We start from the raw sequence: 26,581 nt of genomic DNA on the forward strand, positions 1-26,581 counted from the left end.
AGAGATTGATGGGTTGACAGACAATGAAGAAACAGGTTTAGGAAAACAATTTAGCTGACAAAATTCTGAATGAAACTGTATAGTGTGGGTTTCCCAGTCTATAGATGGATTGTGAGTAGACAGCCAAGGAATACCCAAAATCAATGGAAATTTTGGGGAAGCAATTACTGAAAAATTAATGGTTTCATGATGATTTGGCTTGATAAGGACTTGAAGCTTCACAGTCTCATGAGTGACTGGTCCAGATGAGAGTGGTGATCCATCAACTGTTTCCATGTCTATAGGTGCAGACTTTGTTAACAGTGCAATGTTATTATCATGAGCAAAGGTTACATCCATGAAATTTCCACAAGCCCCAGAGTCTATCATGGCAGAACATGAAAACTCATGCATTTCCGTGCATATGTGGATTGGCACAATAAAATGAGACTGTGGCACTAATATCTTGTCTTCACCTAGCGCTAAAGGAGAAATAGAATTTATTCTGGAGTTAGATTGATCAAAATTCTCTGGTTTGATCTGTTCTTTAATGTCAGTGACAGCAATTGTTCTATGGATCTTGTTTGGGCATTTTATAGCATAATGTCCTGGTTCCCCACAATATAAGCAAAGATTTTCTGTGAATCGCCTCTCCTTTTCTGTTGTAGTAAGGGGTTTCCGAATGGCATCAATCTGCATAGGTTCAGGTATAGATTCAGTACTTTGCTGGGTTGTTGAACTGAAAGAATATGCAGGTCTATTTTCCAAACCCCACAGTCTTTCCCTTCTTCTTTCTGTCAGTCTCTGATCAATCCGAATACACAAATGAACAAAGTTCTCTAAATCAGCTGGGGTTTCCACCCTGGCAAGTTCATCTTTCACTTGTTCAGAAAGTCCTTGCCGAAATTGGCTTTTTTGAGCTGCTGTATTCCAGGTTGTATCAGCAACCCAGCGGCGAAATTCTGCAGTATATTCAGCAACTCAACGTTTTCCTTGCCGTAGATTATGCAGTTTGGCTTCAGCTGTGGAACAACGATTGGGGTCATCAAAGACTTGACTCATAGCAGCAATAAAATCATCCTGTTGGTTCAAAAGTTCACTATCTTTTTCCACATATGGGGCGGCCCATGCAAGAGCTTCATCTGTCAGAAGATTGATGATAAATAACACTTTTTTCTTTTCACTAATAAACGGAGCAGGTTGCATTTGAAAATAAATACGACATTGATTAATAAAACCTCGAAAATGACGACGATCACCACTAAACTTTGATGGCAATGGCATACGTGGATCTCCAGCTGAGCCACGTACCTCTAAAATTTGTCTTTGCAATTCTATAATCTTTTCTTGTTGATTGTGCACCAGATTTTGTAACTGTGTAAATTTTTCTTGATAGGTGGCGCCAAATTCCTGAAGTTCAGAAACATGTTCTCTCAAGGTTTTGACAGCGGACTCCATTTTGGGCCAGATTATTCTGTAATGATATTAATATGATAGCTCACCTGGTATAGTGGAATCATGAAAGTCTGGAAGGCAAGGTGGAAGTCCAGTGGCTGACAATCCAGATGACTGTGGTTACAGCAGCAAGCGTGGTCAAACAGTCCAAGTTCGGTACACAGGAGAATAGCAAAAGTTGTAGGTTAAGGCAAAGGCGTAGTCAAATAACAGTCCAGGTTCGGTACACAGGAGAATAGCAGAAGTTGTAGGTTAAGGCAGAGGCGTAGTCAAATAACAGTCCAAGTTCAGTACACAGAAAGGAGCTCAGGAGAAAATGCTGGCCTATAGGCTGGGAAGCACAATAATCTGGCAAGGAGGAAGGGGCAAGGCTTGACTTAAATAGGAAGTCCAAGGATGAAGCTAATTAGGCAATCAAGGCAAGGTTCTCAAGGAATAAGAAACTGTCCAACAGATTCAGGAAAGGAGCTGTCCAGAATTACTAGTAGCTCAGTGAGGAGAGCTGCTGCCTGGAATACTGGAGGTTATGGGTTCAAGTCCTGACACCATGGCTTTTTCAGCTCAGCAATAGCTTTCTGCAGCTTAGATTTGATAGCTCCATCCAGTCTTTCTACTCTACCGCTACTTTGTGGATGGTAGGCTGTATGGAAGGCTTGCTCAACGCCTTCATGACCTCCCCTGTGAAATGTGTACCACGGTCACTTTCAATTGTCTCTGGGACCCCATAACGACAAATTACCTAATCAATTTCTTGGCAACAGATTTCGCAGTGGCTTTGGCCACTGGATATGCCTCTGGCCATCCCGAGAATAGGTCTACACACACTAGTACGTATTCAAGGGTCCCGACTTTGGGCAGTTGGATGAAGTCGATTTGTAGTCTTTGGAAGGGGAAATTGGGCCTGGGGGTGTGCCTCAAAGGTGTTTTTACAGTCTTTCCCACATTGTGATGGGCACAAATCATACAAGCTTGGGTAAACTTGGCTGCTGCAACACTAAATCCTGGGGCATGCCAATATTTATTCACAAGATCAGACATTGCAGTCTTTGACAAGTGGGTGTTACCATGGGTGGCCTGAGCTGCCACAGGAAACAGGGCACGGGGTAAACACAATTTCCTTTTTAGTTCCCATGCTCCCTCAGGGTTCGTCTTGGCTCCTTTCTCTTCCCACCCAGACTTTTCTTCCTTACTGGCTTGAGATTGCAATGTTTTAAGCATTTCAAAATCAACTGGCAGGGAAATGTCTTGTTGTACTGCTGCAATCCCTGCAGGGTAATGTCTGGGATTTTGTGCAGCAGCTTTTGCTGCCTGATCAGCCTGATGGTTCCCTCGAGCTTCAGGGGTTTTGTCTGAAGAGTGGCCTTTGATCTTAACAATGGCCACCTTCTTTGGCAACAGCAAAGCATCCATTAGGGCCTTTACACCCTTGCTATTTTTAATTGGCTTGCCATTTGCTGTGAGAAAGTCTCTAGCTTTCCAGATGGGACCATAATCATGGGAAATCCCAAACCCATATCTGAAATCAGTGAATATGTTTGCAGTTTTTCCATCCGCATATCTGCAGGCCTCTTCCAAAGCCTTGAGTTTGGCCTTTTGTGCAGACATATGAGGAGGCAGGGGTTCTGCCTTGACTATTTCATGTTGGGTAACAACTGCGTACCCAGTATAAAATTTTCCCTGGACACCATACCGCGATCCATCCACAAAGAGCTCCATTTCTGGGTTTTCTAGGGGGGTGTCTACCACATGATCAAACCCTGCCGTCTCTTGGGACATTAATTGGAGACAGTCATGTGATAAGTGCTAACTGTGCTAAGTGACGCATACTACTACTCCCTCCCCCCTCCAGAGGCAGCAGAGTAGCTGGGTTCAGGGTTGTGCACCTTTGAATGGTGACATTTGGTGGCATAAGGAGTGCACATTGAAGTCTAAGGTGTCGGGCAGTGGAGAGGTGCTTGGGCTGCACTTGCGTTAGAATGGTAGTGATGTCCTGTGGGGCAAGTACTGTAACAGGTAGTTCAGTACAATGTCAGAGCTTTTATCAAGCATGAGGTGTACAGCTGCAACAGCACGGACACAAGATGGAGCTCCTCTGGCTACTGGGTCAAGTCTGGCAGAGTAATAGGCCACAGGATGTTGGTTTCCTGCCCTTGCTTGAGTGAGGACAGCTGAGGCGTGGCCAAGAGACTCAGTGCAATAGAGTCTGAAAGGCTTGCATAGATAATAGAGACACAGCATTTGACTCTGCATTGGCAACTCCCTATGGGCGTTCCATTTGCTGAGAGCGTCCATCTGTTTCCTCCTTTCTGGGGTGGAGAGGTGCACGACACTCACGCCTAAAATGTCCATATTTGCCACAGTTGTAACCCCTACCCCTGCGTCGAAATATTCCTCCCTTTCCCTCTTCTGGGTGGAGCTAATAAGCAGCCACACCCGCTCTAGGTCTTTTAGTGAATTCTACTTCCACTCCTTTAGCAACTTGCAACAGAATAGGAGGTTGTAGAGACCTCCACTCAGGTCTGGCCAATACCAAACCTTTACGAATGTTTTCTCTAAGACCCTCTACAAAAGCAGACCCTCTACAAATTCTATCAGGCATCTCTGAGGTATTTTCAAAGCCCAAATCCATCCATCTCTGCTGCAGTCTAGTATAAAACTTCTCCCCACTCTCTGTCTGTCTTGTTGCATATCAGACAAGGTGGCTGACTGATCTGCTAGCCTCTTCCTCCCCCACTCAGTGAGTCTGACTATATACTGCTCTCCAGAGTGGAAAGTTGTATCATCCCCATCACAAGAGCCCACAGCAGAAGCAATGAGTTGAGAAACCGAATCCCCAGCTTTACACTGCACCAATTCCTCCAAATCCCTCCAACTACATGAAAAAGCCTTCCTAATCTTTGCCATCTCTCTAAAAAAGGCATAGGCAACTCCTCTGGATAAGGAATTCTGCTCATTATTGCTAGCATCTCACTAGGGGACCAAGGGTGATAGGCAGGCTCAGCAGGATAATCATTTGGTCCCCTAAGGGGGCCAATCCCATAACTTGGTTGTTGGGATGTGCACCAAAAAGGATTTGATCTCGATTTGTTTCGCGCAGATGATGTTCTATGGGACCTAAAATCTCCATCTTCCAAAACCATTGCTGCACTTTCCTGTTACTGTGGTGCACTTCTATCTGAATAGGGTAGAAGTGATGGTGGATTACTATATTCAAGGGGTGCATGTGAGGAACCTCCCGTTGTCATTATAGGTGCAGCTACAGTAGGCATACTTGGTTTTGGTGGTACATATAATTGGGAAGAATTATTTGCACATACAATAGGGTAAAGGCCAGTACTGACTGTTATAGCTGGACTTAGCCAACTTTTGGGTGTAGTACATTTACAACAAGACTCTCGCCAGTCAGGATTCTTTTGTCTACAACTACACTCCCAACCCCCACCATATGGGGGTGGAGCAGTATGCACCATAGAAAGAAGGTAACGGAAGGGCACTCACCATAAAACATAACTTTTATTGCAGTTTCATAAAATCTTTTTTATCCTATTTGGGCGATGCAGATGCCAGCTACATGTGGTGAATAAACGTCTATTCACCACATGTAGCTGGCGTCTGCATTGCCCAAATAGGATGGAAAAGATTTTATGAAATTACAATAAAAGTTACGTTTTATGGTGAGTGCCCTTCCGTTACCTTCTTTATTATTCCAGATTTATGATGACTTATTTCTGTTTGGAATGGAACACCCCGTAATCCGTTTATATTAAGGGCAAAATCAACATACAGGATTTCACAATAAGACTATATTCAGAACGCGATTGTGCCGATCGCTTTCTCTCATTACAGAACTGTTGTACACCATAGAAAGTATACCATTTGAAATAGAAATTGGGGAAGGAGGGGATTTTGGATTGGAATGTTTTGCACGATGGAGGGAGTTCCTGTCGAAAGAGTATTACACATGGTGGTGGGGGCTGCCCCACCCTGTGCTGAAGAGCTAACACACTCTTTGTTTTCAGACATCTTCTCCTATAAAAAAAAGATATCTTCCACCATAATTCTGCTTGTTCTAAACGATTATTATCCTTCAACCAACCTCTCTTCTCCTGCAATATCTCTTTCCACAATTCTTCCTTCAATCTACCACCTTCTGGCATCCCTAAGGCTTGCATGTACGATTTTAACTTTTTAACTGCATCTTTACCTTCTCTGTCCTCCATTAATTGGGCAGCTGTTACGCTACCACCTGTAACATTAGAATTACCCATTTTCCAAGACTTAGTGAACTCTAACCACACACGCAGCTCTTTGACGGCTGACCAATATTCAGCTCGACAGGGCTGACCAGTCTTAGTGGACTCTAACCACACACGCAGCTCCTTGGCGGCTGAGCAATATTCAGCTCGACAGGGCTGACCAGTCTTAGTGGACTCTAACCACACACGCAGCTCTTTGGCGGCTGACCAATATTCAGCTCGACAGGGCTGACCAATACTTTTTTTTTTTTTATTCAGCTCTCTGCACTCGGCTGACCAATATTCAGCTCAAGAGTGAGGCTGACCAAGCTCTACTCAGCTCCCTCCTGGCTGACCAATATTCAGCTCATAGAGGGGCTGACTAATTTATGGATTCTTTTTTCACAGTTACAGACAGTTCTAACTCACTTTCTGTTTATATGCAATTTCTTTATGCAGTTTCTATATAACATCCTCTAGAGGGAGCCCTTACACAATACACAATACTACGTATTACGTCTTACGTACTGCGTTATATCCGAATATTACCGCATATGCTTTCTACAAAACACAGAATTTTAGCACTACCAACACAAAGAGGGGATCTTAGGGTTCCTTATTTAGATCTAGATCCAGCACAATTGAACCCTAAATAACGTGAGGTCAACACTCAGGAACAAGCTAAACGGGGACTTAGAGGCGAGTGTAAGAAATAAGGCTTTCTTACCTGCTGCAGCTGTGATCTCATCTAATGTTCCCCCTTAAAGCTTATCTCTGGTACGGTTGAACAGACGCCATTTAAATCTAGATCATCCGAGTCACGGCACCAAAATTGTTATCGCACTAATAGCGATTTCTTCCTCTTTGTGCGGTATCCAAATTATATCAAATAATAGTATGAGCGCTCATAAAGATTAACAATAAATAACCAACACCGCACTCTCTAGGCAGTATATCAGTCCGGATCCCACTCAATCCGCAATATTCCAGCAATACTTCATAGTAAGATGTGTATAGCATACGAGAAATACCTTAATGTTGCAGCTCTTCAGTGCTCGCTCCAAGTAGTAGCAAGAACGTGTACTCACACAGATGCAGGCTTTACTTTCACTTATATTTCTTTAATCGGTATCTCGTACAGGACAAAATCAAATGCTCACTGGCTGGCGTGTTCTCCTCTCAGTCCAAACCATCCAACCTCGCGGCGGACGTTTCGGAGGACAGGCTCCTCCTTCCTCATGCGCGAGGACGTACAGGTAAGGAACGCCTTAAAACTCTGACAAAGATCACATGATCCAACATTACCAGGATCATCCAAGGTGAAATACCCAAGGTCCTGTACGAGATACCGATTAAAGAAATATAAGTGAAAGTAAAGCCTGCATCTGTGTGAGTACACGTTCTTGCTACTACTTGGAGCGAGCACTGAAGAGCTGCAACATTAAGGTATTTCTCGTATGCTATACACATCTTACTATGAAGTATCGCTCATAAAGATTCACACAGACACCAATAGCAATTGGTATCAATGCAAAAAGGTTCCACTTTATTACACAAACAACAGTTCTTATACTAGTTATGATGTAAAGGAAAAGGGTGGTTACATCATTGGTTAATACTGGCACAATTGGCTATTTGCCTACTCGGGAGTGTCTTATGCTGATGAGTTCCTAAGTTATCTTGACACTCAAGACCACTCATATCCCCCCACTCCCAAGTCTTAAGAGAAACAAAGGCACATTCAAATATATATATAATGAGTACCATATGGCAGTATGAGCTATACCTGAGTATACATATAGACATATCGATATTTTTCAGACTATATCTCTCAGGATTGCTTGTTAGGGAAATTGCATACACTAAGAAAGGAACATATATTTGTTAACAACGGTTTGAATTTTTTACAGGCCATCAGATAATATAAAAGTTATACATGTTACATATTGTTGTAATCGTAACGACTTGAGGAACATGCATAACCAGTCAGTTTTACCATAGGGCAAACGGCCTAAATGCAAAACTCCACGAAATCAAAACAAATTCCTTTTTTATTTCAATTCGACAGCGCAAATGTTTTTTTTTCCGGTTTTGCAGCATATTTTATGGAAAAATGATGCCTGTCATTGCAAATTACAATTGGTTTTGCAAAAAATAAGGGCTCATATGGGTCTCTAGGTGAAAAAATGCAAGGCCTATGGCCTTTTAAACATAAAGTGGAAAAAGCTAAAGTGCAAAAATGAAAACTGGCTTTGACCTTAAGGGGTTAATAAGGCATATTTTTGGGTAACGGTGTGTCTGGGGGATTCCGTTTGGACACAAAGCTCTTCAAATGCCGTAAGCTGTCTGTGAAGATTGGCATTAGGGGTCAGGGATCGATAGAAATGTGATAGCTGCATGTATTGCCAACTCAGTCTAGGTGTCCTATCTGACTCAGGGATAAGAAACCCAAAGGGAGAGAGGGATGTGGAAGAACAGACCTCTCTAAAGCAGAGATGGTGGTGCTTAGGGAAGTTCAGGAAAGAGGGGTCAGCATGTCCTGCCGGGAACTCTACATTGTGCATTATGGGGGTTAGGGGGCTGTTAGCTACGTAGAGAGGGTTTCCTGACTTCATGTAGCGAAACGTCAGCAGTACGGTGCGGGCTACTAGGGGCAGGGAGGACAACTGCGTCTTTGTCCACACGGAGGGCCTAATCCATAGAAGAGATGGTAGGGAGAAAGTGGACATAGTGCTTTCGAAGCGCACCCACAGCTTCGAGTCAGAAGTATGGAATCCATCGAGCACTCTGGTCTCCACTGCCACAATGTAGTACTTATGAGGATCTGGAAGAGCTAATTCACCATCCAGCTTTGCCAAAGAGAGAGTGGATCTCGCCAAGCTGGGATGTCGTCGCTCTCAAATAAAGCGGGAGAAAAGGCGGTTTAGTGCTTGAAAGAAAGAATGCGAGATCTGGGTTGGAATTGTTTGAAACAAATACAGCAATCTGGGCAGTAGGTTCATTTTGATAATATTGATTCTGCCCAGTCATGAAAAATCCTTTCTATCCCACTTGGCGAGATCCACCCTGTACTGAGACAGTAGGGAAGCGAAGTTTTTCTCGAAAGTGTCCACTAGATTGGCAGGGATATGCACTCCCAGATATTTAAAAGAAGAAGTGTGCCATACAAAAGGAAATTGCTGCTGAAGGGGACGGCTGGACCAAGGAGATAAAGAGACGTTCCGAGCAACACTCTTGGAGAGATTTATCTTGTAGTTGCTGACCCTACTGTACGTCGCAAGTGTATCCATGAGAGCTGGCAGAGATCTTTCTGGCTCTGTAAGGTAAACCAGCAAGTCATCCGCGAAAGCTGAGCATTTTAGGTGCATCTCTCCAAGTCTGATACCCACAACATCCTCATTTAATCTAATGGCTCTTAACAAATGCTCCATGACGAGCACAAATAGGAGTGGGGAGAGAGGGCACCCCTGTCTGGTACCATTGTAAATTGTTAGCGGGGTAGACAGTGCCCCATTAATTCTGATTTGTGCCTGTGGGTGTTGGTATAATGCCAATATGCGTTCTCTCATCACCGTTCCCAACCCAATACCCTCAAGGACACCCCCCAGGAAACCCCAATCCACCCTGTCAAATGCCTTTTCCGTGTCCAGTGAGAGTAACATGCATGTCATTAAGCAGCGACTTATTGAGTCTCCAGGTATACGATTTTTTAGAGGCCTGGGGTATAGAGGGTTTGCAATGGAAAGGAGGATATTGCCAATGGCAGTTGAGCTTATCCTTTCCAGCAGGTGGTGGTGGAGGAAAATATAGTCTATTCTACTGTAAGTGTGGTGCACGTTGGAATAGTGTGTGTAGTCGCGGGAGTCCGGGTGGGTCAGCTGCCAGCTATCACATAATTGCAACGCATAAAGATCTTTTTTGATTTTGTTATGTTTGCTGCAGGGAAACGAGGACAGGCCCGAGGACACGTCCAGTGATGGCACAAGCGGAGCATTCAAGTCTCCACAAACAATCAGGTGGTCTTGTTTAAAGACATTAAGGTCATCCAAAGTCTTAGCTAAGAACCAGGGCTGGGACAAGGAGTTTAGGTGCCCTAGGCAGAGAGGGCAAATGCCCCCCCCCCCCCCCACACACACACACACACAAAAGTGATATATCTGTACAAAAAGACATATATACACATTTTTAAATACAATGGGGGAGATTTATCAAAGGGTGTAAAATTTAGACTGGTGCAAACTGCCCACAGCAACCAATCACAGCTCAGCTTTCCTTTCAGCACTGCCTAAAGCTGAGCTGTGATTGGTTGCTGTGGGTAGTTTGCACCAGTCTAAATTTTACACCCTTTGATAAATCTCCCCCAATAAGTTCAGGTTCACACAAACCTAAAAGTTTGCTATTTGAATGCTGATGGTTGAAGAAGATGGATGCATAGGCTGCATCCATCTTCTCCAGCCACTAGGATTGTACTGTAGTATTAATTCTGCAACTCTGTGCCCCATATAGTAGTTAGGCCAACTCCTGTGCTCCCCTATATAGTCCCCACATAGTGTATAATGTCCACACAATATAGCCCCCACATACTGTATAGTGCTCACATAGTATAGTACCCACAGAGTATAGCCCACACATAGTTTATAATCCCCACAACGTATAGCTCCCACATAGTGTATAGCCCCTCACATAGTGTAGTCATGTCACAGAAAGGCCGGCGTCTAAGATGTGAACATCACTTTTTTTTTTTATTGGAATACAGGCACATTCTGGTGTACCTGCACTCCAATTAGCCATAGCACACAATGTAAAGTATGACCGGAAGCTGCACTTTAAATTGTGTGCGCAGTCTATTTTGTGCGGCCGCTGTTCACTGAATAGCAGCCGCACAAAATACACGTCAGTTTTCTGTGCGGCCGCATAGAATCCCAGCCGGAGTGTATACACTCCAGCCAGGATTAATTTGATCAGCCACTGTGATTAAGCAATGGCCGTTGTTGCAGACTTGCAATAACAGCTGTTGTTTAATCAAAAAATACATTGTGTGAATGTGGCCTATTACTGTATTATATGACTAGGCCGATATAAGATAGACAGACCAGAGGGATGCATGGGAAGGATAGATAGATAGATAGATAGATAGATAGATAGATAGATAGATAGATAGGAGATAGATAGATAGATAGATAGATAGATAGATAGATAGATAAGATAGATAGATAGATAGATAGATAGGAGATCGATAGATAATAGATAGATAGATAGATAGATAGGAGAAAGATAGATAGATGATAGATAGATAGAGATAATAGATAGATAGATAGATAGATAGATAGATAGATAGGCGATAGATAGATAGATGAGATAGATAGATAGATAGATAAGAGAAAGATAGATAGATGATAGATAGGAGAAAGATAGATAGATAGATAGATAGATAGATAGATAGATAGATAGATAGATAAAGTAGAAAAAGTAGAAAAATGACCGTAGCACTCCAAATACGATGAAAAAAGTGGGTTTGTTTATTAGCCCATGAAACACAGTGCGACGTTTCAGCTCTGACAATGAGAGCTTTTTTCAAGCAGTGAACAAATCAAGCCCCGGAAGGGGTATATATACAACAGTGTATGCAATCAAGGTAATTGTGCAATCAAATATATCCAAGTGAAAAATTAGTGATATAATACAGTGTTATTAGATAAATATATATTACAAATGTGGATCATCAACATTCTGCAAAATACATGTGAATAATAATATAATACAATGCAAAAAGACAGTGATAAAGTGAAAATCAGTGTAAATAGAAATTCATTAATCAAATAGAAAACACCTGTGGAACTACTAATGGACGCTCACCGTACCGGACCCTCTGCTGTGAGAAAGAAAAAACGCAAATGGGTTCACAACCAGTCTGAGTTGAGGCATGTGTGACTGGACCGCACCGCTAAGATGGAACGCAACTTGTGCGCATATGTGGGCGGTATGCGTTCCACGAGTCAGCCAAGGACGTCATGAACATAGGAGGAGCTATCCGGGGATCACTAATGGCCCAGCTATAGGGCGTGTGTCTCCGTGTATTAACTGTGGATAGTCTTCATTTTTGGAACCAACTATGAGACAATCACCTAGGTTACCCTCTCTGCTATCCATTTTCAGTCTGTGGGCATTCAACAGGACATTGGAGCTTTTTGACACTAGCTACTTTTTGGTGTGAACAGGACCTAAGGTACACTGCGGCCCCCACAGCGATTCTTTGGTCACGTGACCAGGCCTCCGGGTGACATTCCTTACCTGAAGATGACGGTGAGCGTGATCTGCTGTGAATGGAGAGCCACTATACAGTGAATACATATGCCTGAGGTCGACACCAGCGGCATTTGCATATTTGCCAAGATCATTAACTCAGAACCCGTTATGTCTTTTTCTGACCGGACTATCCACAGTTAATACACGGAGACACACGCCCTATAGCTGGGCCATTAGTGATCCCCGGATAGCTCCTCCTATTTTCATGACGTTCTTGGCTGACTCGTGGAACGCATATCGCCCACATATGCGCACAAGTTGCGTTCCATCTTAGCGGTGCGGTCCAGTCACACATGCCTCAACTCAGACTGGTTGTGAACCCATTTGCGTTTTTTCTTTCTCACAGCAGAGGGTCCGGTACGGTGAGCGTCCATTAGTAGTTCCACAGGTGTTTTCTATTTGATTAATGAATTTCTATTTACACTGATTTTCACTTTATCACTGTCTTTTTGCATTGTATTATATTATTATTCACATGTATTTTGCAGAATGTTGATGATCCACATTTGTAATATATATTTATCTAATAACACTGTATTATATCACTAATTTTTCACTTGGATATATTTGATTGCACAATTACCTTGATTGCATACACTGTTGTATATATACCCCTTCCGGGGCTTGATTTGTTCACTGCTGTCACGAGTGGCTGGGGGAAGATAAGACACAAGACAGTGGGCCCTAAATCTGACCCCACCCACTGTCACCTGCCTACTTGCCTCAGTCGACCCTAGGCGGTCGCGGACAACCACGAAGACAATCCCTATACTGAATACGTGCAGAACATAAAACGCAGACAGACAGACAAACAAAATGCGGAGAGTCAACTAGCCGAGTCAGGAACCAAACGAGCAACGCAGTACAAAATCAGAACCGAGCGGAGAGTCAGGGGACAGGCAAAAGGTCAGAATCCAGGCAAGACAAAATGGAGAAGGATAGGACAGAATACAAGGGACTGGGGAGCTGGGATCAGGACAACTAATAGCCAGCGATAACCTGCTGGCCACACTGAAACTTTATACTGGACCAGGAGCCCGGACCAAAGGCTGATTGGTCCGGCCTCCTGAGTCCAGCCTCACTGCAGCTGTTGCACTGCAGGCTGAGCGGCCGGGCGACCTGTCACTCAGCCTGAGTGCAAAACACATCAGCTGCGTGCCGGCCGGCCAGCTGACGGTCACGTGACCCCACGGCGTCCCCGGTTGCTAGGGACGCCGTCGGGTCTCCGTGACGTCACTCGGCTCCGGCGGGCGGAGCAGCGGCGCGCTCCCGAGCCGACAGCCGGAGCCGAGCTGGAAGGAGACGCCGCTGGAGCCGGACAAGGTAAGTTCCTTACATTACCCCCTCCCCTATGAGGGGCCTCAGGACCCTTAGTAACAGGACCTGGTTTAGACGGGTTGTGCAAATGATATTGCCGAATGAGACGTGGTGCATGCATATCCCTACTTGCTACCCAAGTGCGCTCCTCTGGGCCAAATCCTCTCCAATGAACCAGATACTGTAAAGAACTCTGAACTCGGCGAGAATCCAGAATCCTCTCTACCTCATATTCAAGTTCACCCTGAATAATCAAAGGAGCAGGGGGAGCAGACGGTAACACGGGATTAATATATTTCTTTAACAGAGACTTATGGAAGACATCGTGAATTTTTAGACTCTTAGGCAACAGTAACTTAAACGAAACTGAGTTGACAACTTTTACTATGGCATAAGGACCAATATATTTAGGAGAAAGTTTACCAGATGGTGTTTTCAATCTCAAGTTTTTAGTAGAGAGCCATACCTTGTCACCTACCCTGTACTCAGGGCCAGATATACGTCTTTTGTCTGATTGTTTTTTACAATTTTCTTGGGCTTTAACCAGGTTCTGAAGAGCCTGGGCCCAAACTGTGCACAGTTTTCTGTAGATTTTTTCGGCGGATGGATTAATGGACTCGGCCGCATGTACAGAAGAACAACGAGGATTAAACCCAAAATTACAAAAAAATGGTGACATTTTGAGAGACTGACTTTCACGATTATTCAGGGCAAACTCTGCCAAAGACAGGTATTCTCTCCATTTCTCCTGTGACCCTGCAACAAAACATCTCAAGAACTGCTCCAGTGACTGGTTAACCCTTTCCGTCTGACCATTGGACTGCGGATGGAAAGCTGAAGAAAAGGACAAGGATATGCCCAGGCGACCACAAAACTCCCTCCAGAATTTAGACACAAATTGTACTCCCCTGTCAGAAACAATATTCTCTGGTACACCATGTAAACGTAAGATATGATTAATAAAAAGAGAAGCCAAGGTACGAGCGTTAGGAAGCTTGCTGAGAGGAATTAAATGGCACATCTTAGAGAACCTATCAACCACCACCCAAATCACAGTTTTACCCTTAGAGGGTGGTAAATCAGTTATGAAGTCCATTGAGATGTGGGTCCACGGTCTAGCAGGTACCGGTAGGGGTTGGAGAAGTCCCTCGGGTAATCTGCGCGGAACCTTGGACCTGGCGCAAATCTCACAAGCCTCCACAAACAGCTTAGTATCTCTGACCCAAGATGGCCACCAATAATGACGAGATAATAAATACTTAGTACCAGCAATACCTGGATGACCTGCCAAAACTGAACAATGTGTTTCTTCCAGGACTCTCAAACGAAGATTTGGGGGAACAAACAGTTTGTTCTCCGGGGTATTTCTAGGCGCCATAGATTGAGACTGGACGACTTGGGCAGCCAGATTGGGCTGCAGTATAGCCACCACCACCCCCGGAGATAAGATGGTTTCAGAATCCTTTATGGGGACTTCATTGACGTCGAAACTACGAGATAAAGCATCTGCCCTTACATTTTTGGAACCCGGTCTGAAGGTGATTTCAAAGTTAAACCGTGTGAAAAAGAGTGCCCATCTGGCCTGTCGTGGAGTAAGACGCTTAGCTTTATCCAAATAAACAAGGTTTTTGTGGTCGGTTAAAACCTTAACTTTGTGTTTAGCCCCCTCTAGAAAGTGCCTCCATTCATCGAACGCCCACTTAATGGCAAGGAGTTCCCTATTGCCTATATCATAGTTGCATTCTGCTTTGGAGAACTTTCTAGAGAAATAGGCAATGGGTCGGAGATTGGTGAGAGTTTCAGGACCCTGTGAAAGAACAGCCCCCACCCCTACCTCTGAGGCATCCACCTCGACAATAAAAGGTTGCTCAAAGTCAGGTTGAATCAACACCGGAGCTACAGAAAAACATCTTTTAAGTTTGTCAAATGCCAGAATGGCTTCAGGAGTCCAGTTATCCACATCAGCTCCCTTTCTGGTAAGATCTGTTAAGGGCTTAGCAATCACTGAGAACCCCTTAATAAATTTTCTGTAATAGTTAGCAAATCCCAAAAATCTCTGTAAAGCTTTAAGATTCCTTGGGCGCTCCCACTTGGCAATGGCCGTCACCTTAAGGGGATCCATCCCAAAAGAACTAGGGGTGATTTTATATCCCAAAAAAGAGACCTCCTGAACCCCAAACTGGCACTTTGACAATTTAGCAAACAAATGGTTAAGTCTTAGGAGTTCCATAACCTTACGAACATGACCAACATGCGAAGACCAATCTGGAGAGAAAATCAGGATATCATCCAGGTATACCACTAAAAAACGTCCCAGGTAGTCGCGAAAAACATCGTTAACAAAACGTTGAAAAACTGCAGGTGCATTACACAACCCGAAGGGCATGACAAGGTATTCGAAGTGTCCTTCGGGGGTATTGAAGGCAGTTTTCCATTCATCGCCCTCCTTTATACGAATCAAATTATAGGCCCCCCGGAGGTCAATTTTGGAGAACCACCGGGCCCCTACAATCTGATCAAACAAATTAGGAATCAGAGGGAGAGGATGTTGATTTTTAATCGTGATTTTATTTAATTCCCGATAGTCAATGCAAGGGCGTAAGCCACCATCCTTTTTACCCACAAAGAAAAACCCAGCACCAAGGGGAGAACAGGAAGGACGGATGTGACCCTTATGTAAACTCTCTTTAACATAATCACGCATAGCCTCTCTCTCTGGTTTAGACAAGTTAAAAATGCGTCCTTTCGGGTACTTGGATTCAGGAACTAAATCAATAGCACAATCGTATGGACGATGAGGGGGTAGCTCGTCCACCGATTTTTCATCAAAGACATCAAGAAAATCAGATAGAAATTCAGGGAGCTCTCCTTCTAACGAAGAACATTCGGTTAAATTCAAAGAAATACAATGGGCGGCACAACCTGGTCCCCATTGGACAAGTTCTCTGTTTACCCAATCAAACACAGGGTTATGCTGGGTCAACCACGGTAAACCTAAAATAACATCAGAGGACAAATTGTCCATAACCAAAAAATCTAGACACTCAGAATGGATCGACCCCACTTTCACTTCGAGAGGAGGAGTAACATATTTTACCCTTCCTTGGGCCAATGGGGTAAAATCCGCCCCCGTGATACTCAGCGGGCATTTAAGCTGAAGCGGGCATACCCCCAGACCGGACCAAAACCCGGAATTAACAAAATTAGCGGATGCCCCTGAGTCAACATGGGCAAACCCCGAGATACATCTCTCGCCCAAGCATAGCGAGATGGGAACCATCAATTTATTCTTATCGAGTGGTACCTGTGCGCCTGAGTGACCCCCTCGATAGTCACTCAGGCGCTGGAGTTTTCCGACGATGTTCCAGGCCTGGAGGTACATTCCCGAACCTGGTGTCCAGCTTTGCCGCAGTATAAGCAAAGATTATGCTGCATCCGATGGGCTCGTCTAGTTCTTGCATCGGTGGCGCCAATTTGCATAGGTTCCTCCGGTGGTGGCAGCAGGGAAGAGGGGTTTTTAGGAAAAGACACAAGAGAGAAAGAGGTACTACAGGGTTCAGAGGTGCCCTTCTCCCTTCGTCTGTCTCGCATCCGGCGGTCTACCCTAATGGCTAACGTCATTGTCTCTTCTAACGTTTCAGGGGGAGGATAAGCTATTAACAGGTCCTTCAACTGGTCAGAGAGACCCACCCGGAACTGGTAGCGCAGAGCGGAGTCGTTCCAACCAGATGGGATACACCACTGGCGGAACTCTGCGCAATAATCTTCCACTGGTCTTTTCCCCTGTTTTAGGGACGTCAATTGTCGCTCGGCCACTGCAGTCCTGTCAGGGTCATCGTACAATAGTCCCAATGCCGAAAAGAAAAAGTCCACAGAAGTTAGTTCTATGGCGTTAGGAGGGAGAGAGAATGCCCACTCTTGTGGGGGACCCTGCAGGAGGGACATGATTATTCCCACTCTTTGGGCCTCATCTCCTGACGAACGGGGACACAGTCGAAAAAACAACCGACACCCTTCTCTGAAGGTTCGAAAACTCTTTCTATCCCCCTTAAATTTTTCCGGGAGTTGTACAGGCGGTTCAGGGGGAGAGGGCGTGGTCATCGTAACCTGTCGAGGAGCAGCCTCCTGCTCCTGAACCCGTTCAGCGAGATTCTGAACCAATGTGTTCAGATTCTGCATCTGTTCCACTAGTGCCTTCATAGGATCCATGATAACAAATCGTTGGCACACGTCACAAAAATTTTTTTGGGCTGGCTATTCTGTCACGAGTGGCTGGGGGAAGATAAGACACAAGACAGTGGGCCCTAAATCTGACCCCACCCACTGTCACCTGCCTACTTGCCTCAGTCGACCCTAGGCGGTCGCGGACAACCACGAAGACAATCCCTATACTGAATACGTGCAGAACATAAAACGCAGACAGACAGACAAACAAAATGCGGAGAGTCAACTAGCCGAGTCAGGAACCAAATGAACAACGCAGTACAAAATCAGAACCGAGCGGAGAGTCAGGGGACAGGCAAAAGGTCAGAATCCAGGCAAGACAAAATGGAGAAGGATAGGACAGAATACAAGGGACTGGGGAGCTGGGATCAGGACAACTAATAGCCAGCGATAACCTGCTGGCCACACTGAAACTTTATACTGGACCAGGAGCCCGGACCAAAGGCTGATTGGTCCGGCCTCCTGAGTCCAGCCTCACTGCAGCTGTTGCACTGCAGGCTGAGCGGCCGGGCGACCTGTCACTCAGCCTGAGTGCAAAACACATCAGCTGCGTGCCGGCCGGCCAGCTGACGGTCACGTGACCCCACGGCGTCCCCGGTTGCTAGGGACGCCGTCGGGTCTCCGTGACGTCACTCGGCTCCGGCGGGCGGAGCAGCGGTGCGCTCCCGAGCCGACAGCCGGAGCCGAGCTGGAAGGAGACGCCGCTGGAGCCGGACAAGGTAAGTTCCTTACAACTGCTTGAAAAAAGCTCTCATTGTCAGAGCTGAGCTGAGCTGAGCTGCTGATGACACGGCCACGTCATCAGCAGCTCAGCCGCGATTGGCTGAGCACAGTTATGCTCAGCCAATCGCGGCTGAGCTTCGGATGACGCTGCAGAGGGCGGCTGGCACTCGGGAAGATCCGCCGGCCTCCCGAAGAAGACGTCACTGCTGAGGATCGGAGACCGTGGTCGGCACGTGACAGGTAATGTATAGCGCACCAAACTTCCGGGTACACGGGTGGGGGTGGTGGGACACGGGGAAGGGGGCCATTCACAGACATAACATACATTACAAAATTGTATAACTTTGTAATGTGTGTTATTCTGTGAATAATTTTTTATCGCCGGACAACCCCTTTAAGTGTCTCCATCATGGAACAGGAGGTAACAAGCAGAGCCATGCACAAAAGAGAACACTATGTAGCGGCCTAGCAGGCCACGCTGGCACAGGGGGAGAAAAAGAAGAAAAGATAGAAGAAGGTAGGGGAAAAAAACAAAACAGCAACACCATAACAGAGGTGGCAAAATAGCTATTATGTGCAGCAAGTGTACTAAACCTAACAGATGTGTAGGAATCATCTGAGTACCTATTGGGGGGTACAGGTAACCAAGTCTCGGCCAAGGAACTACGGTAGGCCATCACTGAAAACCAAGTTAAAGAACAAAAACTAAATTAGGGGGTTATTTTTATGCTATAACCTCGTGCAGGGGCACGCTGAAGAAAGAGAACCAGAAAACAGATATTCAACACAAAGACATCTCACGTATCACCGTATCTCAGGGGATTAGAGTTCAGAGTCCGATCAAGACGCACTCCTTCTCCTGGATCTCTGCGGCCTTGGGGGCTGGAACCGGTAGGTGTTCTGGGATGAAGAGGCCATCCCGCCGCCATAGGATTTTGCAGAATCGCCTCCCACTCCGGTAGCATAACATGGGGGAGCTCAAAAGTCCGCAGGAAGGTCGGCAGATCTGCTGGGAAGCGCAGGGTCGCAGTCTTATCATTGCTCCGGGCAAACAAGGCGAAGGGGAACCCCCACCGGTATGTGATATTGTGGGACTGTAGAAGAGCCAACAATGGTTTCAACGCGGCTCTCAGGTGAAGGGTGCGTCTAGACAGGTACGGAAAGAATAGAAGTTTGGCCCCATCGAAGTCCACTTCAGGGAGAAGGCGAGCTTTCTGCATGATCTCCTCTTTCACCGAAAAGTAATGAATTCTACAGATCACATCACATGGCCTCGCTGGATCGCCACTTTGCGGCCTCAGAGCCCTATGAGCTCGGTCGATTTCTATGTGAGTTTCTGGCGGGCGGCCAAGTAGCATGTTGAAGACGCCTAATAAGGTTGGGAGCAAATCCACTGCATGTGTCGCCTCGGGGAGACCACGGATCTGGATATTGTTGTGCCTGTTGCGATTTTCGAAGTTGTCCATGTGCCCAAAGATTTGCTGTTGAGAAGAGTGAGTTGAAATCTGGGTTCGCATTTCTGCAAGCGACTGCTGGACAGAAGATTGGAAGGTTTCAAGGTCATGCACTTGCGTCTGCAGAGTGGAAATGTCTGCTTTGACTATTCCCAGGTCTTGTTTCCAAGCAGTCTTTAAATCTAGCGCCATAGTCTCAATATCTTGTTTAGAGGGCAGAAACGCTAACAGGGCCTGCAGCTCAGGGTGAGCACTGAGGATGGCAGCTGCTTCACCTTGAGGCAATGCTGTGGACATTTGTGGTGGCCGGGGGCTGTGTGAGGAAGTCCCAGCCACGTCATTCATTACCATCTGGGTTGCCCCACGGGCTGGAAGCTGGCCAGGACAGGGAAGTCATTATGGAGGCCGGTGAACATGTGGCAAGTGGACCTGGAGCCACTGGATAGTCTGTCATGGGCCGTGCAGCAGGGCCAGGAGTGTCTAAACGCATATATAGTACCCCAGGGGTGGCAGCAGTATGGAAAGTCTCTGGGTCGTGCCCACTATGAGAGACACTGGCAGACAGAGCTTGGGGCTGCAGAGCCTTTGTGACCAGGGGGAAGTGCGCTGCAGTCACTGTGCGGCTACCTGGGGAGGCAGGGGTTAACCAGGAAATTGGTGCCGCCGGTGCTGTGTGTGACTGTGGGATACTCAGCCTCCTCACCACAGATATAGGGATCCTGCTGTGTGACTGAGCCTCCGGGCTATAATTTAAAGCGGCGTCCGGTTGTGGTGCTGGAGGTGTGGGATGAAGAATGAGCGGCACGTGTGGGAAAAATGGCGGCGCTCCCTCACCAGTCTGCGGATGAGGTTCCTAGGGCCACGATGGGGTGCGGGGGTCTCCGGTGTAGCCGGGGCTGTGATCGGTCGCCGCGCTGCCTCTCCCTGCAGGGTCTGTCTCCTCTCCTGTGTGCACAGCCGTGCACAAGATGGCGCAGGCTCCCGACTCTCACCCACAGCGTCCTCAGGCAGACTGGAGAGAGGTGAGAAATAATTGGAAATCGGGGTGTGAGGGGTCTGGGGTGCTGGCAGCACCTTCTCATTTGCTTTCTGTCTCTTTTGCCCCATGTAGAAGCGATATAAACCTCTAATTTCTCAGGCCTGGTACGGAGCTCCTACTCCATGCTGCCTTCTCTTTGCATGGCTAGCCATGCCCCCCTGATATGAGGAAATTCTAAGTGTTTGGCCATGAAGGCCATAACTTCCCTCCAGAAGGGCGTGACTCTCGGGCAGTCCCAGACCGCATGCAAAAATGACCCCACTGCCCCTTGACATCTAAAGCAGACGACTGATATGAACTGTATGAGCACATGTCTAGAACTCACAACTGTGGGATAGAAAGTGGCTTTAACTTCCTTCCAGCGGTTCGCTGTCAGGGTCAGAATGTCTTGCGCCCACGCCTCAAGGGCTCTGGCAAAGGGGGAAGCACCCTCTGACTGCAACAGTTGATATGCTTGCGTCAGTGGCTTAGGCAGATCCGCAGCACCCAGGAGAAGCTCCGGTTCAGAAAATGCCAAGGGGAGCATGAGAGTGTTAAATTGAGACCTCACTGCATGCCTTAATTGAAGATAGTGGAAAAAAGCTGTCTGCAGTATACCGAAGGCAGATTTCATTTGGTCAAAGGATAAAAATTCATGTGACTCAGAGAACAGGTGAGAGAGGAATTTCACACCGTGTTTGCCGCACAGGACAGAGCCTGGGAGCGATAGCAAGTGCGGTAGATGAGGATTAAGCCACAAGTGCATTGTAGGGGAGAGTTTATCATTAGGCCTCATCCTGTGAGCCACGGACCATACCCTTGCCACCGTCCGAATTGGGGCCATGTACGAGGAGGAAGAAGTATAACGATATAGGGTGTTCGAGAGCCCTTCATAGGAGCCCATTAGTGCACCTGCCAGATTCACCGTGGGGTTCCTCAAATCTAGGTCCAACCACCAATGAGCATATACAAGCTGGGAGGAGAGGAAATAGTTATGGACATTAGAAGCAGCCAACCCGCCCTGACGCTTGGACGCCTGCAGTGAAGCTAGCTTGATTCGCGGGAGTTTTCCCTGCCAATAAAATGATCTCAGCATTCTCTCAATACGCTTAAAAAAGGCACGGTTCGGAAAAGAGGGAGCCGCATGAAATAAGTAAATAAATTTAAGTAAATAAATAATATTGAAGATATTAATTATCACCATCAGGGATAAGGGCAGAGAAGACCATGTTCGAAGACGAGCCTCGGTAGTGGTCACCAAGGGCTCCAGGTTTAAGGGAATGTAGCTCTCGTAGCTCTCAAGGGATGCAGTAACCTCAACCCCCAGATACCTAAATCGCTGAACCACCTGTAGAGGGACAGGGAGTGGGGACACGCTGGCGTAGGCAGCCGGGAGAGGGAGCAGGAAGGATTTAGACCAATTGACCTTCAGGCCAGATACGGCTCCAAAGGAGTTAAGAACAGCAAATAAATTCCTTAAGGAGGAGTCTACATCAGCCAGATACACCAGCGTGTCGGCGTACATGGATACCTTCTCCACCAAGGTGCCCCTTGTAATGCCACAGATTGAGGGAGAGAAACGGATGGCCGCTGCCAAAGGTTCAATAGCTAACGCACATAGGAAAGGGGAGAGTGGGCATCCCTGTCTCGTCCCCCGTTCCAGAGCAAAGGGGGCAGAAATATCTAAGTTAGTTCGGAATCGGGCCAGTGGAGCGGTATACAGCAACCGAACCCAGGCAATGAATTCAGGACCAAAATGAAGCCCCGCCAGGAGTGCCCAGAGGTATGGCCATTCCACCGAGTCAAATGCTTTATATATGTCAAGGCTGAGGACAAAGCCCGGGGAGACATCTGCACAGGCAGCAGCTATGTTCAGGTTGAGGCGCTGGATATTAATATCTGTGGCCCGTCTCGGCATGAACCCGGTCTGGTTCGGATGTACTATAGAGTTGATGACAGCAAACAGGCGGGTGGCAAGAATTTTTGCTAGAACCTTTGCGTCGAAATTTAATAGGGAAATGGGACGATAGGAGTCAGGTAACCTGGCATCCTTACCCGATTTTAGTAATAAAATAATAAGAGCCTCCCTGAGGGAGTCCGAGAGTCTATCAGAGTCCAGGGCACCCTGAAAGAGGGAGAGCAGCCGAGGGGCCAAAAGCTCTCCATTGAGCTGATACCACTCCCCTACAAACCCGTCCAACCCAGGGGTCTTTCCCGGTGGCATTGCCTTAATGGCTTCCACTATTTCCTCCACAGTAATGGGGGAATCTTAGAGCCCTGCTTGGGATTCCGTGAGGGGTGTTAAGGGGAGGTCTGCGAGAAACCCTTCGATGTCCGGAGGTGTTAGTGCGTACTTAGAGGAGTATAAGTCTTGATAGAAGTTATAGAAAACCCTATTACGTCTACAGGGTTAGTAACCTCATCGCCATTAGAGTCTAGCACTAAGGGAATAGATGTGGGGGCCACTCATTCCTGGCTAGGTAGGCCAATAGTCTGCCATTCTTATCCCCAAATTCAAATATAGAGGCTTCTCTGGCTAGCAATTTCTTGTTTTTCCGCTCCCTCTGAACAAAAAGAAGGGCTCTCTGCTTCTTAGGGCCCTATTCCACCGGACCATTATCGTTTGCATAATCGTTAACGATTAACGATCTCAAACGACTGCTATTGCAAAAGACCTGAAAACGTTCACTCATTTCCATGGAACGATAATCGTTACTTATGATCGTAATTGCGATCGTTTTTCTTCGCTATTTATTCGCTATTACATTCGGATCTATTGCGAACGACCGAACGATGTCTTATTCAATGGCAACGATTTGCGAACGTTTTGCGAACGAGCAACGATAAAAATAGGTCCAGGTCTTATGAAGCGATCAACGATTTCTTGTTCGGTCGTTAATTGTTAACTGCATTTCAAACGAACGATTATCTTTTAGAGTCGAACGATTTAACGATAATCTGAACGATAATCGTCTGGTGGAATAGGGCCCTTAGCCCACACTCTATAATTATCCTCAGAAGGGCCAGAGACAAGACGTGCCTCAGCCTGTAACATTTCTTTGCTCAGCGTCTGTTCCCTCTCCCTACACCGAGCCCACAGACTTTTAACACTGGTGACGAAGGCACCCCTGATGGTAGCTTTATAAGCATCCCAACGTATCAGGGGATCAGGATAATCGGAGTTGTGCTCCAAGTAACTGGTGTGTGCAGAATGCAGTGCTTCCTGCACGTCAGGGGTGCTCTGCCAACCCGGGTGCATCCGCCACACTCTCAGGGGAGGAGGGGGAGAAACAAGTGCCAGCAGAGTGAGACACAGAGCACGTGGCATAGATAGTTCAGTTTACAGGAGGCTTATAGTGGCACCAACAGGTATACGAGCTCACACAGAGTGAAATGGTAGAAGCAGTAAAGTCTCCTATGTTGATGTGACTTCTATGATGGATTGTGGAGCACACTGGAACAGAGCAAGTGCAGGGCCTCCTCGCTGCCTCCACACAAGTGTATCAGGAGGGGTAGCAGGGACAGTAGGGGGAATCACTATTGCAGGGCACAGGGCAGTGCTTGGATCAGGAGCAGGAGAGATTTCAGGCAAAGGTCCCCTTACACCACACAGGGGGGAGCCCCTTAGGACGTACGCCCTTGGTACCTGTTATGGCAGGATCCCCGATGAGGAGGGCACTGAGCGCCACAAGGTCGCAGTCCGGGTAAGCTGCGCGTCCAAGATGGCGCCGGCCGGGCCAGAGAAAGCGTGTGCACCAGCCCGCTACCGGCTCCCGGCGAGGGGGTCCAAGCAGGTGAGAGGGCAGCAGTCCGGTCCCACTCCCGACAGAGCCCCCCAGCACCTCTGTCCATGTACAAGCCAGGGAGAACCGCTCCCGCACACGGAGTCAGGGAGGGGAGAGGGCACACACAGAGAGCGCACCCGGCAGCAGCCCCACACACAGAGCTCCACGGGACTCACAGGGCACTGGCAGGCAGTCCACGGGCAGGAGGAGAAGCCCTGACAGCAGGAGGGTCACCGGCAAGGGACCGGACACCGAGCGGAGGCTCAGGTAAACAGGCGTCACCTGGGAGCAGAAATCCACAGGCAGGGAAGGAAGACTCACGGTCGGCTGGAGAGGCACTGCACCGAGGACCGGAGGGCTCCACACTCACGCTGCCACCAAACACCCGTTCCGTAAGGTCTTAGGGACAGGTAGAGAAAGTTCAGGCACCAAACAGTGGCATTTAGGGTATATTGCAGGGTAAGAAAGCCAGGGAGATGCGGAGCTCCACTAAAACGCTGCTGCTCAGTCGGCCATCAAGCCACACCCCCTTCACAAAACTATTTTATTTTATCTTTATAGATCATCAAATGCCATCAAAAAATGTATCTCTGATCACAGAAAAACTTGTGTTCCTGTTGGACCCTCAGCGGGGAAGCACACCAATAAGGAAGTAGGTGGAATTCAAGCAGCATAGAACATTATTGGTCAGCACAGTGTCCATGGAATGATCAGTCTGTTCACTACGGATATAAACCTCAGGTTCATTTCACACTATGTGCGTGGTGAATTAAACCATCATCTAATGGTCATTCTCATGGACATGCTTGCTTTACCTTACAGATGTTGCAGTTACAAACAAAGTTTACTGGAGACAACTTTTTTGCTCAAGCATATATGGACGTCCTACCTCTGGAAAAGTTCTAAAGGTCTGTTAAGATATTTTTTTTTGCTGACTGATTACCTAGAGGATAAATGCACCTACAGAGTCCCTAGAGGGAAAGAAAGAGAAAAGAGCTTGCTGTGCTGGGGCTGGTGGGGAAGATCCGTATACAGTCTTTGTGGACTTTTGAGACTTTCATGACTGAAGTTATGACCATATTCCTGAAGTGCTTTTCATGCTCAGAAAAGGAGTTTTCACTTATTTTCCTACACGTAAAATTTTATTATTATTATTATTATTATTATTACTATTATGATATTCAGGGGTGTACACAAAATTTTCTCAGGGAGAAGGAGTGGGGGGGGGGGGGTTAAAAATTTTTTAATACTACTAGTCACCAACTTCACCCTTTTCTTCTCCATCGGGGCTGGACCACCATGGGGACTTCTTCCAGCCCCGAATGTCTTTAGCTTCTTGCTTTTCCAACACCCTCATCATCTGTTCTCCAGCTTGAGTAATGGGCCTCTGCTGGCTGTTAGCATGGTGCAAGCAGGCTCTATTACATCACTGCAAAGTGCCAGCTTATATTTAGTCTTACAGCCTAAGGCTATGTTCACACTGCGTATGAATCCGTCCGTAGATCGTACGCCGCCGTACATGTGCGGCTGAAACTAGGGGCGTGGGAAAAATAGACATGCGGCCGGATGCGTACGAACCGCGAACATACGCCCGTAGTACAGTTATGCTTCCCTAGCTTGTTTCGAAGCGATCTGAGGCAGGTCATTTACTTGGAAATCTTCGCCCAGCCCCATAAACCACACAGAACCTTTTGGATCGAAAAATCAAGTTCAATTTGGCTGAAATAAGTAGTTCGTACGGGACCGCATGGAAATCCACAGCCGTGAATTTTTAACATTTCCGTCCTCAAACAATGGTCTTGTTCATTTTTCACGACGCCATATACGATACGATACTTTCAAGTGAACGCATCAACCTCAAAATTACGTGTGTATATTCGCGGTTCGCACTACGGAGGGATTCATACGCAGTGTGAACATAGCCTTAGGCTACGTTACACAACGTATATTTTCGTAAAACCCCGGCCGTTGTACAAAGGCCGTGATTTATACGAAAATATACATGCTATTGCTGCCCATGGAATCCCAGCCGCAGCGTATACATATAATATCCCTGGTGGCTCCGCAAACAACTGACATGTCAGT

The sequence above is a fragment of the Dendropsophus ebraccatus genome, chromosome 7 (genome assembly GCF_027789765.1).
Source record: "Dendropsophus ebraccatus isolate aDenEbr1 chromosome 7, aDenEbr1.pat, whole genome shotgun sequence".
In the NCBI taxonomy this organism is placed as follows: domain Eukaryota; kingdom Metazoa; phylum Chordata; class Amphibia; order Anura; family Hylidae; genus Dendropsophus; species Dendropsophus ebraccatus.